This window comes from Dama dama, chromosome 9 (genome assembly GCF_033118175.1).
Source record: "Dama dama isolate Ldn47 chromosome 9, ASM3311817v1, whole genome shotgun sequence".
Lineage (NCBI taxonomy): Eukaryota > Metazoa > Chordata > Mammalia > Artiodactyla > Cervidae > Dama > Dama dama.
In genome coordinates this window covers 101,142,068-101,159,464 of record NC_083689.1, presented here as the reverse complement: position 1 = coordinate 101,159,464, position 17,397 = coordinate 101,142,068, and positions in this window count along the sequence as shown.

Sequence of the window (17,397 nt, the reverse complement as noted above, 5' to 3'; positions counted from 1 at the left end):
AATGACAATAATGCCATCTCTGCATGACATCTGCTGAATTTGTGTTTGGAAAAGTTTTTTCTCTACGCTAGATAACTCTTCCATCTCTTCTGTATTAAATAAGTGAAATGAAAGTATATCAAGAGGCAGGAAATGAATAAACACAGTAAAAGTTTAAGCTCTGTTTGAATGTTCAGTTTTAGAATTAATTGCTAAAAGTGTTTTCAACTGTAAAGCTGTAAGAACAGCATGCCAGTACCAAGCCAAATAAACATGCAAGAAAGAAGAGTATAAATATGGGGGAAAAAAGTCATGACACAAAAGACAGATGTCTAAATAATCAGCCATGGAGCTCTGGTTCAAGACCTCGACCTAATTAGCTCCTGAACTCACCTGCCCCCACGGACACTCAAGTCTGCAGTTACAGAAGCAACAATTTCTTCTTAAAAAAGCAAAACCTGAAGGCTGGCTGGATGACAACGCCACATCGGACAAACAAAAGACAAACCACATCAAATCAGGGTAACAGAGACTGGAACACAATCCCTTTGTAAACCACACCCCTGGTTGACACGACCCACAGCAAAGAGAAAATTCAAAACCAGGACCTTCTCTGAGGCACAAAGGGTGCGGACCCTACTTGGGGCGCCTCAATTTTTTTTTTTAAGATTTGCACGTGAGAAACAAGCACCCAAAACATCTAACTTTGAGAACCAACAGGACTCTCGTCCAGAGACCCACAAAACTGCACGTAATAATACGAAAAACAAAACACTCATGCAACTCACCTACAACAAGGGCCAGCAGAGGCTGGTGAATGGTGTCCAGACATCCAGTGAAGGAGGCTCCCCTGCTTATATGCCATCCGCCCTTAATGTAAGGGCCTGGCACCTAACTTAGCACATTCATCTAGGGGTTCTGCCTGTATATAAATAACTGTTTCTTCGCCTCTGCATTAAGAAAAGAAATGTAAGTATCTATTTTAAAAATAGGCAGCTATGTTGTTTGTTGGTTTTTTGTTTTGTTTTGTTTTTTGATCTGTGATTCTACCAGAATCACCAAGGTGGCCCCTGAATTCTGCTAAAGGTCAAAATAAAGTGCCTGCCAAATCAAGATTGTTCCCAACACCTGGGAAAGGAGAGTGGCCCTAGGTTTAAGGCTTTCCTATTGGAAACTAGAGGACTGTGGAAGGCAAAAAGTAACAGCTGGAACTTTAAGTTCGGTAGAAGAATATTGGATACATGATGGGGAGAAGATTAGTCTTTCCTTCCTGCATCAAGGAAACTGACTCAAATCAACTCAAGCAGGAAAAGGGGGTGATGCATTAGGCTCAGTAACTGGAAACCTCAAAGGAGTAAGTGGGCTTGGAACATGGCTGGATCTCAGTATTAAAACCACATGATCGGATTTCTTAGCCATAACAGCAAATTCCCCTTGGCTATCTGTTTTACATATGGTAATGTAAGTTTCCATGTTACCCTTTCCAAGGGAGGAGATGTATGGCTGATTCAGGTTGAGGTTTGACAGAAAAAAAAAAAAAAAAACTCTGTAAAGCAATTATCCTTCAATTAAAAAAAATTTTTTTAAATTATTCTATATTAAAAAACTGTTGGTTTACAAAAAGAAAACAAAACTACATGATTGGGAATCTCTTTCTCCATCTTTTAACCCTACTCTCATCCACATTGGTTACATCCTCAGCAACAATAAATACAGCCACCCCCAGACGGACTGAATTATTTTTCAAGCCAGAAAATGCAGTGATGTGGAATGTCTCTTCTAGAAGTTTCCTCAAAGGTTCAAGCAGGGCTGATGGGCCTGGCTTGTGGTCTGTGCCTGCCCCTAAACCAGAGTGTAGAGAACGAGGAATCTGATTGGTGTATCTGGGAAATGTCTCCACCTGTATGGGTGGAGTGTGCTGGCGTGTGCAGGTTACAGACAAGCCCAGCACAAAGAGGGGTTCTTCCAAAGAAAGAGGAGCAAGAATGCCTGATGGATAGATAGGGATAACGGGCATCACGGTTCTCTACAGCTTCTTAATGTGGTGTGCGAGGAGATAGCCTGGACATCACCTGGAAATTTGCCAGGCCTGTCCTAGACATACTAAATGAGAATTGGCAATCAAAACACTCCCCAGGTGATCTGTGTGCATGATAGATTATTTTTAAAATCACCTACCGACACTTCTGGAGAGGACTACTTCCATAACTAATCTCTCCATCTGTACTTTCTGCCAGTTTATGTTACTTATCTTTTTCCTACTCACATCCTCAGGTTTCTAGGCTCAACTTAATGGCTGAGGGGTAGCAAAATGTCTGATACTTTGCTCTGAAGGCTCCCATATGTCGCAGTAGAAATAATCTGGATGCAAAGTGAGAGTTGTTGTTCAGTTCCTAATTTATGTCCAACCCTTCGCGACCCCATGGACTGCAGCTCACCAGGCTTCCAGAACCTACAAAGTGAGAGTAGGTGACAAGATTTTCTCACAGAATTTTAATGCCTATCAATTCTCTTCCCTAAATAAATTTAAATTTAACTCTGTATCCCATTTTATCCTTTAATGGTTTTTCTTTTTAGATTATCTTATAGCTAGATTATTTCATAATTTATGCAGACATAACTCAAGAAGAACCAGTGGATATTATTTTAGTCACAGTCCTTGCTCAGACTTTGTGCAAGTCACTTGATGGGCAATTGTTTCCTCTGCTCTTGTCTGGATCATCCCAAGTACTCAGACAAGGGATGTCAAAACCATTCACTGTTCTTTTTTCTTGTGTCTTTGTTGCTGTGAGGCTGTGCCTGCTCTGTGTTAATGTGACATTACTGTCAGAAAGTTTTCATTTTGGTCATCACTAGCAGTTGTACGGCATTTTTCCATGGCAGCTCATAAAATGCCCCAGAGTGTCTTGTCACTCAGCTGTGATCACAAGGCTAAAGTAACTTTGGCTTTTCTTACGGTGCAATTTACCAAGATACATGGATAGTTTTGCAGAACTGAGTCTGTGTGGCTAAAATTGCCTGACACGTGATATTCATTTGTCCCTTAACATAAATAAATAGTAAATGGATAAAGACTAAATTGGTTTACTTCTAAGGTTTTACTTCTATTAGCAACCAATATCTTTGCTTCCTGACTTATTGTTTTCTTGAAGACTTTTTGCTAAATTATGCCATTCTTGGAAACAAAAGTCAGCCTATTCCCCCCAAAATGTTTACCTCTCCTTATTTATTAGTAAAATGAGGGAAATAAACATTTAACTTGGAAATTCACATTTATTTATAGTTAGTTACCTCTACTTTTCTGAGATTCAGATCACTGCAAGGCAACCACACATAAATTACTTGGAAATGATCACACTTTTTTGGAGTATGTTGAAATGGGGCACAGCATGAAGACTGGGCAGACATAAACACAAAGCTGTGAAATGACTGTGTCATCTCTGCTGGGAAGTCATTGATCCTTTATGGTGGGGAGAAATGGAAGGTGTACTTGACAAGCACTGTACATATTTTTCTCAGTAAAATTGCTATTAGACTTTGGAATGCTGATCAGCCATCATTTTGATTTCATTGTAAAAAATGTAAACAGTACTATATGTGAGTACATATCATAATCTGAATCATTCTTTAATCTGGGTTCACGAGAAGCAGTAAGAGAATCTTAAGTACTTGGTATAAGATAGGCAGGTGAAGCGAGAAAAAAGTGACTGAGATAATAGTTGTCTTAAATATTAAGGAATTTAGCAGAATTCTTCTCAATACCTACCCATATTATTAGTGTTAAATAAGCAAGAATAGACAGGCATGATGTGACTTGTCAATCTATATATTGTTATTGCTCATGGCTCATGGAAGTTCCCTAAGAGGAAAACTGCAATTTCCCTTAAATTGCTTAGGCTTATTTTTTTTTTTTTAAAGTAATTCAGTCATCTTTGATATTTTCTTTACTGTTGGTCATATAAAAATCATTAATTTTATTTTTTTACTTTTCCAACATGAAAGTATACATTAAAGTAGGAGAATAGACATAAATAACTTTGCTATACTGATTCATAAAATTTTAATATTTAGGTATATATATAATATTATGTTGGTCTTATTTGTATTTTGGCCCTGAACCCTTTGTACCTTCAGTCAGTCAATTCAGTCGCTCAGCTGTGTCCGACTCTTTAGGGCCCCATGGACCTTTGTACCTTAGGGAAATCCAATTTAGAGGTTATTAAATTTCTTAGGCTTTTAGAATGTACTGAGCTTTATGGCATTTTACTAGGAATTTCTGAACTCCCATAAGTAGCCCACGCAATGAGTCTTGGTCAGAACAGGTCTTCTTTGCCATGCATCCCGGGAGCACATTGCCCACCATGGTAGTAGCCACGTGAGACCATTAAGCATTTGAAATTTAGCTAGTTTAAATTGAAATATGTTGTGAATGTAAAAGAAACACACTGGATTTTGAAGGCTTAATTTGAAAAAAAAATAAAATGAAATAGCTTGTTAAGATTTATATTGATTATATATTGAAAAGATAACATTTTGGATATATTAGGTAAGTATATATTATTAAATGTAATTTCTACAGTTTCTTTTCACAATTTATATGTGGCTACAGAAGAATTTAAAATTATGTATGTGGTCCTCACTTGTGGCTCATATATTTCTGTTGCCATGCTGATCTACATTCTTTGTTTCTGAAAAGGATTTAACTTGTCACTCAGTTGCTTAATAATACTTAAATTTTTAGTTGATTAACAAGGTATTTTTATCTTCAGTATTTCTCATGACAGTTGAGACAGAAGGACACATAATATGCATCTTTAATGTAGTTTGCGATTAGGAGAATGCATAACGAAATGTGTCTGTACAGTGCTTTTCATTCACTGTTCAAATGGTCAAATAACTGAAATATAGAGACTAACAAGTTAATTAATGTTTAAAAGAGAAAGAGATGGAAAAATGATTCCCTGAGCACTCTGAAAATACCAATGACCTTGGCATTTGGTTACCACATCTGTGGCTTAGACAAAGGTAATTTTTTCTTTTTCTGTATTAGAAAAAGAAACTTATTCTCTCAAAAAAAAAGATTAAAAATAAATGAGTGGTATTTGTATTATTATGCACCAATTTTTGTTAGCAGTTGAATTCAATAGTCAGCTTATAAAAATTGAGTACTGTAATGACAATAGATCTGGTTTAAGTGAAGAAAACAATGGAACAGTTGGTTTCCTAGGAAGCAATTTTCAGAGGTATGCTGGAACCCCATGGAACATGAAAAGTTGATGTTGAATCTTGCATCATTTAGTGGCTTTGCTCAGGAATTTTATCAACACAATTATGAAGCCTTTTTCCATTAGAAAACTAATTTTCACTTAAGTGGTGAAATCAAGCTCCAGCTTGATTGTTATCGTGAGAAGGATTATGCTGTCAAATCAGATGGATCCATGTGAAGGCAATGTTTTTGTTTAGACAAATACTAAAAAGTATTTGAGTGCAAAAGATCAACATAACAATAAGCTTCCAACTTCACTGAATAAACTTTAAAGAGAACTTGTTTCTTCTTTCTTAAATGAGAGTTTAAAAGGACTAGAAAATGCCATGTAACAAAATTTTGTTTCATCATGAATTAAAAAATTAGATTTTGACTTTGTATTGATTGCCTAGGATACCATATTGATAGTGTTCTTTACTAATGTTAACACTTCCAGTATTTCCAAGTCATATACTTCCAATACTGCAGGACATTATCCCAACAGCCTTTAATTTGGTGCAATTCTTTTGCTGTTTGTTAAAGTATGTCATAAAAACAGGAATGTGTGAAGTGATGATGCTTGTAGCTAGGCGGGCCTTTTCCATAGTGAGAGGAGGGAGACTTCATCACAGGTGAGAACAGAGCAGAAGAAACAAAGGAGCCGTGAAGATATCACGAGTTCCTGAATATTTGGGACTTCCCACTGCTCAGTTATGTCTTAAGTAAACAACTGATGTGCTACGCTTCAATCACTGCCCAAAGCATTCTTTTGATGATGTAATTTCTAACCAAGGGATCGAAGGTGCTTGCTGACACCCATTAAGCATGTTCAGCATCCCAGAGGTGCTGGCATGTGGACAAAGTCCATTACCGGGTCTATAGGATGGCCTTGATTTTGGCCACAGCCAGCCTGATAAAGCGGCTCTGGTCTGATAAAGCATGCCCATGTCCTCAGCATTGGCTTTCAGTCTGCTGACCCAAACACTCCCATGGAAAGGATGAATGAGCAGGATTGGATAGACGGACAGTGTAGTGCCTTTGATGATTATTGTTATTCAGTCAATAAGTCATGTCCAACTCTTTGCGACCCCATGGACGGCAACACGCCAGGCTTCCCTGTCCTTCACTATCTTCAGGAGCTTGCTCAAACTCACGTCCATTGAGCCGCTGATGCCATCCAACCAGCTCATCCTCTGTCACCCCGTTATCCTTCTGCCTTCAATCCTTCCCAGCATTAGGGTCTTGTCGAAGGAGTCGGCCTTTGATGATGGCTTTTTTGCAATTTACCTGCACCTCCTTCCCACTTCTCTTTCTCCTCCTCAGCTGCTCAAAGTGCTCTGTAGAAAAGCAGCGGTGGCTGGGGCCGGAAAGTTTATAAGAAATTGATGCTTTCACAATTTCATTGTTGAATGCTTTAAAAAAATAAAAAACATAGTTTTTCTTTTTTGCAGTTTTAGTTCCAATCTCCTAATTCCAGGAGCTAGGGGAAAGTAAGATCAAGGCATTAAAGAAAGATGGAAGCTTTGTGGGCAGACCGAATTGTTGAAGGATCGTGGGGATATTTGGGGGAAGGGACAGGAGACTTTAGTTCTTGTCCAGTCCTACTACTGACTCCATGATGACCTTGGGATCTCAGTGTATTCACCTGTAAAATGAGAAATGTAAATGACTAGGTTTCTTTCACTAAAACACTGTATAACCCTTCTACAGGCCTCATCACTTTGCTGCTTCACTGGAGGCTTCAAACCTAAGCTGAACATTGTGTCACAGCTCTAATATATGTTGTGCTCTTTCATATTTTTAGAAACGAGGAAGAATGTATGTGTAGCTTTTGGTAGCCATTGGGCTTTATATCAAGTAACTCTTGATAGTTTTATACCTAAAGGGCAAAATACATCAAAGGGATGATCCACTCTGTAACTCTTGACATATTTTACATTGTCATACAGATGCATTTTCAGCTACATATGCCAATACTAAGGTTATACTCAAGAACTTAAAGTATATTTGGACTTCTAGAATATAATAGAGTTTTCTGTGTCTCCTAATATTTTGTATATGGAAAAAAAATCCTCTTTTGGCATTGAATGGGAGTAGTTGTGTTGTTGTCAGTGATGGTAGAATTGTCTGCAGGACAATTCCTGTAGAACTGTCTGAAGGACAAAGCTTTGTAGATATTATCTGCCTATCTGTCTATCTTTCTATATCTTAAATATTCTAAACAAAAGGCTTCCATGAAATTGGTGATTTCCCTATGAGCCTGTTAAGTACCATAGACTGTCACCAAACTCATTAGCATCCACACCATGCCCTTTCATACACATACACACACAAATGTGCTGTGCTTTTTGAGAATTCAGCTAGTCACAGGGATTTTTCTGATTCATCCCAAAGAATAACTCAGGTGCTTTCCAAAGAGCGATTTATTTTTCTCTGAGTAGCAATACAAATTTCCTCCTACCTCAATGATTCACAGGAGGAACTGGCCAAAAAGCCAGAGATTAAAATAAAACTGTGATATTCTTCCATTTTTCTGTTTGGAGCATACTTTGCTTTTAGAGGGCACAAATATATTTTCAATCAAAAGTAAGCCCTTCTTAAAATCATGCACAAAGAAAACTATTACTGTTGGACACTTGAAATATATTTTCTTCTTACCCTAATTGAAAAGGTGCAGTTATCATCATTTCTATTAGTATTGCACCTGTAGAAAGGCAGATTGCACACAGTCTAAATTCCTGCTGCCAAGTCTCTGCCTCCGTATATTTGGGTCTGTGGCTCTTTTTCCCTATTTTCATCAGACTGATAGATTCTATATTCCCTAATATTGATACCACCATTCTTGACAAAAATAAATGAGGTTTTCAACTAAGAGTGAGTGAGATTCTTGGGTGTGTTAAGAACCCTTCACTTGAATGGGAGTGACCAAAGAAGTAATGCCTGGACAACTGTCCTCAGGCCAGAGTCCTAAGACTGAATTATGAATACCTGCTCAAGCTTTATTTGCTGTGGGACATTCCCTAACCTCCCTCAAGTCAGAGGTGAGTCCAGGAAGATGGTCTATGTGCTCAATTCTCCATTTCCCCTGTATTCATAAGTTTGGAAATTCAAAGGGACAAGGTCTCTAGCTGAAGCTCCAATACTTTGACCACCTGATGCAGAGTCGACTCATCGAGGGCAGGAGGAGAAGGGGACGGCAGAAGATGAGATAGTGGGAAGGCATCACTGACTCAATGGACGTGAGTTTGAGCAAACTCTGGGAGATGGTGAAGGACAGGGAAGCCTGGGGTGCTGCAGTCCACGGGGTCGCAAAGAGTCGGACACGACTGAGCGACTGAACAACAGCAACAAGCGCACTCTACAGGAACTAAGAAATTTTGTAAGGGAAATCCATCTCAGTGAGAGCTCAGCACAGACTGCAACGTAAGATGTGGCTCTCCTGTCCTAGATCTGTCATTGATGAATACCCAAAAGAGAGAGCACCTCCTCAAGGCCACATAACTAATCATTTAGACTCATCTGCACATGTGTCTTACCTTAGAGCCTGGGCTTTCTATTCCACCAACGGTTTGCCACCTTTACTTTTAAATATTCCCACCACTCCAGAGGACTCCGAGGTCTTGACAGGGTGGAAGTCTGAAATTACTTTATGCTTTTATCTAATTTTCAGATACAATATATGCTTCCAAATATTTTTCTACTACTTCAAATCACTTAGAAATTCCTCAATACTTTCCCCCCTATCATTCAGATATATATGTTTTCAAATATTTTTCTACTACTTAAAATCATTTGAAAATTCCTCAATATTTTTTCCCCTATCTGCTTTTTGATTCTGTCATATTCCAAAGGATAGAAGTAGATAGGTGTGTATATGCACCAGACCAGCTGGTAATTTTCTCCTCCTCAGCCATGCATGCTCTGCTTTTAATATATATTTGTGTGTATTATGCATGTATACATGCATACAAAGAAAAAGAGGGAGTTCATTGAAGTAGGGTGTTAAAGTTCCAGGAACAACAACAACAAAATACATGTAAAAGAGGGAGAGAGTTACACATACATATATTTTGTTGTTGTTCCTGGAACTTTAACACCTTACTTCGACTGTCCCAAAAGTAATATTTTAGCTTAATATGGAGATGACCTAGTCAGATCTAGTGGCATTCTTTGCTCCCATTATCTTCTTGTTAGCCAGTAAGCTTCATGGGTGTGGGAGAATAGCAGGCATATTTATACTATTTTTTTCCAATAAATTCAGAGAGCTATTGGAAGATATGGAATAGATATTTGTTTGGGGGTTTCTTTCAGATTCACTTTAATTATAGTTATGAGTACAGAACATGAAAGAAAGAAAGTGAAGTCACTCAGTCATGTCCGACTCTTTGCAGCTGCATGGACTGTAGCCCACCAGGCTCCTCCATACATGGGATTTTCCAGGCAAGAGTACTGGAGTGGGTTGCCATTTCCTTCTCCAGGGGATCTTCCCGACCCAGGGATTGAACCCAGGCCTCCTGCATTGCAGGCAGATTCTTTACTGTCTGAGCCACCAGAGAGGCCCTATACGGAACATAGGAAGCTGTTTTGGACTTATAGCATATTAAGTTCTTTGAATTTGATGGCTATAAATATAACTAATAATAGGATAAGAGTATCAGGAAACTTTGGACACTGAAGGGCCAAGGGCCATCATTAATGGCTGAAAATCCTATCAATAGAAAGTGACACATTTATTTGCTTTGAAGGTGAGGAATAATTGGTTGGAAATCAAGGATCTCGTCAAGACCGAAGCACTAACCAGCACTGGGGGGCGTCCCGGTGCAGTACTGCTTTCTGCCTGCAGGTGTCAGCAGAGCCCCCCCCCCCCCCCCCCCCCCCCACCCCGGCCGGCAGAGCCCGTGGCGTGTGACCCAGGGGAATCAGAGATTTCAGTGAGAAGGCTGCTGCCGCTGCGAAGTCGCTTCATCGTGTCCGACTCTGTGCGACCCCACAGACGGCAGCCCACCAGGCTCCCCCGTCCCTGGGCTTCTCCAGGCAAGAACACTGGAGTGGGTTGCCATTTCCTTCTCCAAAAGGGGATGAAACCGCAAGTATAATCTGTAGAAACCAAGAGGTCCACAGCTGAAGTTAGTTAAAAGAGCCTCTGCTGCAAGTCAGTCACACGCGTACCGTTAGGAAAATGAAGGCCGGACTGCAGTATATTCTGTAGTGATGAAGAGTAAGGAGGCATCACAGGTCTCTGAGTGGGTGGCTTAGAAGCCTTGAGCTTTGAGAAAATCTTGCCTCCCCTGTCTCAGACCCTGGACCGAAACGAAGGCGCTCTGACTGCAAGCTCCCGGCTGACCCTCATTCCCAGCGCAGGGCGGAGCGGCACTGGGCTGTTTTCCTGTTTAGAACAAGGGTACCTCAGCTGTTCTCCCAGCCGCAGCGTCTAGGGGTCCCCCAGGCCCGGCGGCCACCAGCCTATACCCGCTCCCCTTCTGGATGTTTCTCCACCTGTGACAGGGCTCGACCCCCTTTGTGGAGTTTCCTTCCCAGTCTCCACCTCAGGGTCCGCGTGCCATCTGACGGGCTTTCTGGTCCTCACCTCACCTCACCTGTGGCGTATGCTTGGTTTTCGATGGCGATGTGCTGCTTTCTCTCTCTCTCGCTTTACCTCCTAACCTGGGTCTCCCTCCGGATGGACTTTTGTCTTGCTTTTCACTCAGTCCCCCTCCCGTCTTTCCAAGTCACTGGAATTAACAGAGTTTACCCATCTTAACTTCCTTGGTGGCTCAGATGGTAAAGCGTCTCCCTGCAATACAGGAGACCTGGGTTCGATCCCTGGGTTTGGAAGATCCCCTGGAGAAGGAAATGGCAACCCACTCCAGTATTCTTGCCTGGAGAATCCCATGGACAGAGGAGCCTGGTGGGTTACAGTCCATAGGGTCGCAAAGAGTCGGACAGGACTGAGCAACTTCACTTTCACTTTTCACTTTTTCACCTATCTTAACTCTAAAGGAGAGCAATGCAGGACGAAAATGAACTTTAGGTATGCTAAATGATTCTAGAATGCAAGTTATGAAAGAATGAAAAGCGTAAGGATCTTAGAAAACCTTTGCTATTTTATATAATTATATTATGTAATCAGTTGAAGAAAACATGAAGTATTTGATGTTTATTAAAATCACCTGGGTTTAGGGGGACTTGGCTGGCAGTTCAGTGGTTAGGACTCACTGCAAGGGCCCTCAGTTCAATCCCTGGTTGGGGAACTAAAATCCCATAAGCCAAGCAATGTGGCCAAAACCTCCTCCCCCCCCCCGACCCCAAATTGGAGATAACCTGAAAAATGAAAAGGCAGCACACTTTATACAATACATATTTGAATTTAGACAGAGGTAATTTAATTTTCACATCCAATATTAGATTTTGCAATGCATACTTTTCCCAAAAGATTGCCAAAAATTAAGAAATCAGAAAAAATATATTAAGGTTTAGTTTATCTCCAAGCCCTTGATAATGAGAATAAAAATCACTCGTTTTCAGGATTCCCTACAAGAAATGTATAGAAAGCTTTGTGGAAAGCTATGTGTCCTTGTCTGGCTCTTGCTATGTCTTAGCACCTCTTCTCTTTCAATTTTTCGTTTTGGGCATCACTTTCTCAGCAGTAACTGACCTTTGTTTTTTTAATAAATGTTTGCCATTTTCAAAACATAAATTGCTTTGCACACAGTCATGTTTGATCCATGTGCTATGACTGCTGTTGACCAGGCCATCCCTGAGTGGAGTTTCATAGCCAGAAGACTCACACATCCCAGCTGCACTGCAGATTGTGGCAGAATTCTGCAATGATCACAGCAATTTAGTGGATGGCCTTTAGAACAAAAGTCCTCTTTCTATCATGCGGTCTGAGGGCTTGGCAGTTAAAGCCTGAACACCTCCTGTAACGTCCAGGCTCCTAGATCCTCCTAGAGGCTAGATTGTTCTACAGAAGGAAGGAGAGTAAACCCTGGAATTTAAACCTAGATTTGAATTCATGCTCCACTGTTTACAGTCCAAGGGATGCTAAGCCAGCTTTTCCACCTGTCTGAGCTTCTGCTTCCTTTTGCCCACGATGGGCATGCCGCCCATCGTGAGTAGGGTTTCTCTGCCTTGGCACTCCTGCACTTCTCTGGGTCATGAGAAGTCCTGCGCACTGCAGGCTATGTGGCCTCATCCTTAGCTGCTCTGCCCACTAGACACCAGTAGGATGTCTCTAGTTGTGATGACCAAAAATCTCTCCAGACTTTGCCCAGAGGACCCAGCATTAGAAATTACCTCTTGTTGACAACACTGCCCTACAAAACATGATGATTAAAAGTATTTGTGAAATGCTTCATATATGGAAATAACTAGTTATTAACTGGCATCCTTTTGGCTGTCATTTTCAACTCTGATCTGAGTGAGTATTTTGGGTACTTACAATAAAACTACACAGATCAGTGATCCAGGAGCCCCGAGCTCAGTGATTGTAAGAAGGATATAAGGGATCACTGAGCTGGAGTCAGGCATGAAAGCAATCATGATAATAGATGTTGGGGGCAGAGATTATAGAGTCTTGCTGAACATTTGAATTACTGATGTCTCCACCAGCCTCTTTTAATTAGGCAGAGAGGAGAGGAGTGTTTTTTGTTTGAGAAGGGGGCAAGTGATTTAATTTGGGAGGACAGGGGCAATCTGGATATACGGCATTCGCCAATGATTAACACTGTTGCGTTTCTAAGAGCAACAAAGAAAGAAACATATGAGAGCCATCCAGGAGACTGTCTTCCTGAGAGAAATACATATTGCAATTCAGGATCTGTTATTCTTTCAGCAAGATCTTAAAAATGCCTCCCAAGAGAAAGTTCAGTTTTCAATTGTCTCCTCTCCATTGTTGTGTTATTGTGTATTGTGCAATACTTCAACATGATTTACAACGTGGTATATGAATTATTAGCTGAGGAATCCAGAAATCTGTGCCATATTCTCCTCCGCAACTATAAGTATTTCCTTGGAAATCTTTGTGGCGATACACACTCTGTACTCTGGGTATTGCTCTATGTAGTGTGGACGGTCCTATAAATTACCTTGAAAGGAAAAGGGTAGTAACTGTGAGTCATGGCTCCACATGCTGCTATAAACAAACTGGGGTGGGCTCAGTGACATTTTGAAGTCATTCAGAAGTGTTTTGTGAGGTCACCTGTCCTGTTAGATGCATATTCTTATTAATGGTTTCTCTGCCTTTTAAAAATTTTTTTTGAGAGGAGATGAAGAGGAACCGGTGGGGAAGAAGTCGGGGGAGGGGAGGCAGGAGGAAGATGCGTCAGCATTGGCAATTAACTTTATTAACTCAATTACCTGGGGTACCAATAAAAGCTATAATCATGAGGCCATCTAAAAGACATGAGCTGTTTTACTGCTAATGGGGCCCTTGCCAACATGAAATGGAACCAGATGCTCATGGTGGGTGCCGGCAGCTGTTTGGCAGCACAGAAACAAATAGGTTGCACTCGGGTAGGACATCTGGACTAATGACAAATATGCTTTGTATTTAGAGAGTGTCTTTACTCAAGGAATAGCAATCCATGCTTTGCAAGAAAAAAATAATAATAATAAAATAAATGCATGAACCCTTACGGGCTTCCCCTGGGGAGAGAGCCATAAAGACAGGATGATCATTTTATGAATGGCAAGAACTAAACACAAAAGCCCATAGAGGCGTGCCTTCACAGGCCATCTGTGGCAGACGGAGCTCTCACGTCTTAGCTGACACATGCCCCGGGTCTTCCTTCGCCCTCCCAGCTCTGCGGCTCAGGCCAGTCAAGAAGTTTCAGTGCCCCCTTTGAATCTGTCAAGTGAAGTATCCAGAGAGCTGCTCTGGAAGAGGCATCAACTCTGTCCTCTGAGGTCTAGAATTCTATAAACAATTACAGGGTGACCCTTGGACTGCTAAGACTTCAGGCATGGCATCTGAGTATTTCGATCTTTCTTTTTCATTTACCATGCATTTGTTAAAAATATGTGAAATGGTAAACCCTGGGTTGGAGAAGCAAAGTCATGGAAAACAGTATTGTCCCACACAGAGCTCTCAGGACACATTGAAAAACAAAAAGAAACAAAAAACGGCTGGCATTCACAATACCTCTAGGCAACTGGGATGGGTGCATACAGTCTGACATATTTGTGGATGGATAGGAGAGACCTTTTGGAAGTCAGGAGAAGGGCATGACCAAGCTAGATCCTAAGGAATATCAAGAGACAACCAGGTAAAGAATGAAGAATATTGATGATGTCCTATGAATGGCAGATACGTCTAAAGGTCTACTGGCACAAAAGCATTTTCCATTCCAAGAACAGCAAATGGTTCCAGAATTTAGGAGACAGGAAAGAAGATGAAGAAAGGAAGAATAGAGAAAGATGAATTGAAGAATTATGTAAAGGACTAGATTGGCACAGGCACACGAAGGACTTCAGATTGTGTGCTTTAGGACAACTAAAGGCTAAAAGACACAATTTTTCCTTTCATAAAGGTCATATTGCTGGCATTCTGAAAGTGAGTGAAATTGGAAATGAGGCCAGTACACGGCAGCTGCAGTAATCCAGAACTGAGTGATGAGAATCTGGCAGCATGCAAGAAAAATGGCAGGATTTTAGAAATACAGCAAACAGGATCCTTGAGACCTGATTACTTGGATGAGGGCACCGAGTGATCTGAACTGACCACCACTTCCTGCTTGAGCTGGTCTATTTCTGATTCTCTCTTACTTGGAAGCAGAGCCACTTGGGTCCTAGCCCATGGTGAGTTCAGTGTGCTGGGGACGTGCCTATTTGACAGGGCTCAGATAAAGTTACACTTACAATCTCAGGAAAAATGTTAACCTTCCATTTCTTAGAGACCGAAAGCTCCTTTTTTGATATTTATCAGTTATATAAACCTTGAAGATTGTTCAACAGCTTAATGGACTCTAAAACAATTGACAAACCTGAAGAATCTCCAGGAGCTCCTCCTGCTTATGGTTATATTGCAATGATGGCTCTGACAGGGCAGGGGCGGAGACAGGTAATGATGTTGATTTCTTTTAACCTCTGCTTTGCATCCACGGGGTCACAGAGTTGGACATGACTGAGCGACCTTCACTTCACTTTCCATAAAGAGGGCTTCCCAGGTGGCGCCAGTGGTAAAGAACCCACCTGCAGGAGACAAAAGAGACGCAGGTTCGATAAAGAAGGTGCTTCTAATGAAGAATATAAAAGGGCTCAGCTTGCTATCTAGCATCCTTTCAGTAGCATTGTTTGCTATACTAGGATTAAAATGAAAGAAACTGGATCCAACCAGAAAATAAAATACTTCCCTGGTGGCTCATGGGACTAAACAATGGAAGATAGAATAATTGATTTGGTTGGTATTTCTTTAATTATTGATAAAGAGATCAAGTTAAACATTTTGAATATTTGTCATACTGGTTGTCTTCTTCAATGATTACTTTTTTTTTTTTTTTAATTTGTGGTGCTTTATCCTGGAGGAGGAAATGGCAACCCACTCCAGCATTCTTGCCTGGAGAATTCCATGGACAGAGGAGCCTGGTGGGCTACAAAGAGTCACAAAGGCTCAGACTTGTGACTCATGGGGTCACAAAGAGTCAGACACACCTGAGTTACTGAGTATGCTTGCACGTGGTGCTTTTTACTTATACATTTTCTTTTTATAAATTTTTTGTCGTGGACACACCTCAAGGTGACCTTCAATAAGTCATGCCCTTAAACAATCCCCTCCTAATAGAATATGAGGAAGGTGATGTGATCACACTGCACTATGTAAGACTATCTTAGCAGATGGAAGTGCAATTCCCCAGGGCATTGAAGAAGTAAGTCACCATGTTGCAAGAGGGCCTTTAAGAGGGTCGTGTGTGAGGGAATTGCTGGTGGCATCTGGGAGCTGAGATTGTTTCCTGGTTGACAGTCTGCAAGAAAATAGGGATTTACACCCTACAACCAAATGGAATTGAATTTTGCCAGCAACTACATGAGCTCCAGACACAGCAATATGACACCTTGGTGGCAGCCTTGTGAGAGTCAGAGAGTGAGGGGGGAATGTTTTATGCCTGGACTCCTAAACCACAAAAGCCAGATGGCAAATGTACATTGCATTAAGCTGCAAAGTCTGTGGTAATTTATTTCCCTGTAATAGGTAACTAATGACAACTATAATTATGATAGTTGTCATTTGATCAAATCTATCTTTTTCCTGTGATTTTCCCCACTGCTTTAATTATGCAGAAATATGTGGCCCATATCAAGGTCATGAAATAGTCACCTACTGGCATGTTCAAGTTCAGAATAAATGACTGATATTTGCTCAAAAAGAAAACTAAAGAATCCTCCTTATTACTAATTCATCCATTTTTTTCATTCACTAATTCATCCCAATAAAACTACCAACCTCCTTAACATCAATTAAATACAAAGTACATCATAAATAAGAGAACAATTCTGCCTTCGAGAGGTTGTGGTCAGGTGCAGATAGAGACTGTCTGTAAACAAATATTTTCTCTATAATGGGATAAAAACTTCAGCAGAAGCATAGATAATAATTAATATCAATATCTAAGGCAAAATTATTTTTCTGAGTGAAAAATAATGCAGAAAGATTTAAATAAGAGGTATTTTTCACCTAAATCTCAAAATATGAGTTTTTCAAGTGTTAAAGAAGAGTGGAAGATACTCCAGGAAGAAGGAAAAAAAAAATGTGTACAAAGGTATGAAAACATTTCAACTAAGTTTTAAGCTCCATGAGGGTGAATCTATTTCTGACTTTACCACTTTTACAACCCCAGCACCTGTGCTTCTCCTTACTCTAATAAATCAATATGTTCTAAATACATGAAAAAATGAAGACATGCAATCATGTAAGAAATAATTACAAATGTTCAGGAAACAGAAGAAGGTTTGCTGTGACTGGACCGTGATGAGGGGTGGTGGCCAGAGTGAGTGATGGCGGCGTGGGGAAGGAAGAGTCCAGTTTAAGAAGAGGCCTTATGTTTTCCTGGTGGCTCAGGTGGTAAAGAATCCGCCTGCAATGCAGGAGACCCATGTTCGATCCCTGGGTCAGGAAGGTACCCTGGAAAAGGGAATGGCTACCCACTCCTGTGTTCTTGCCTGCAGAATTCAATGCA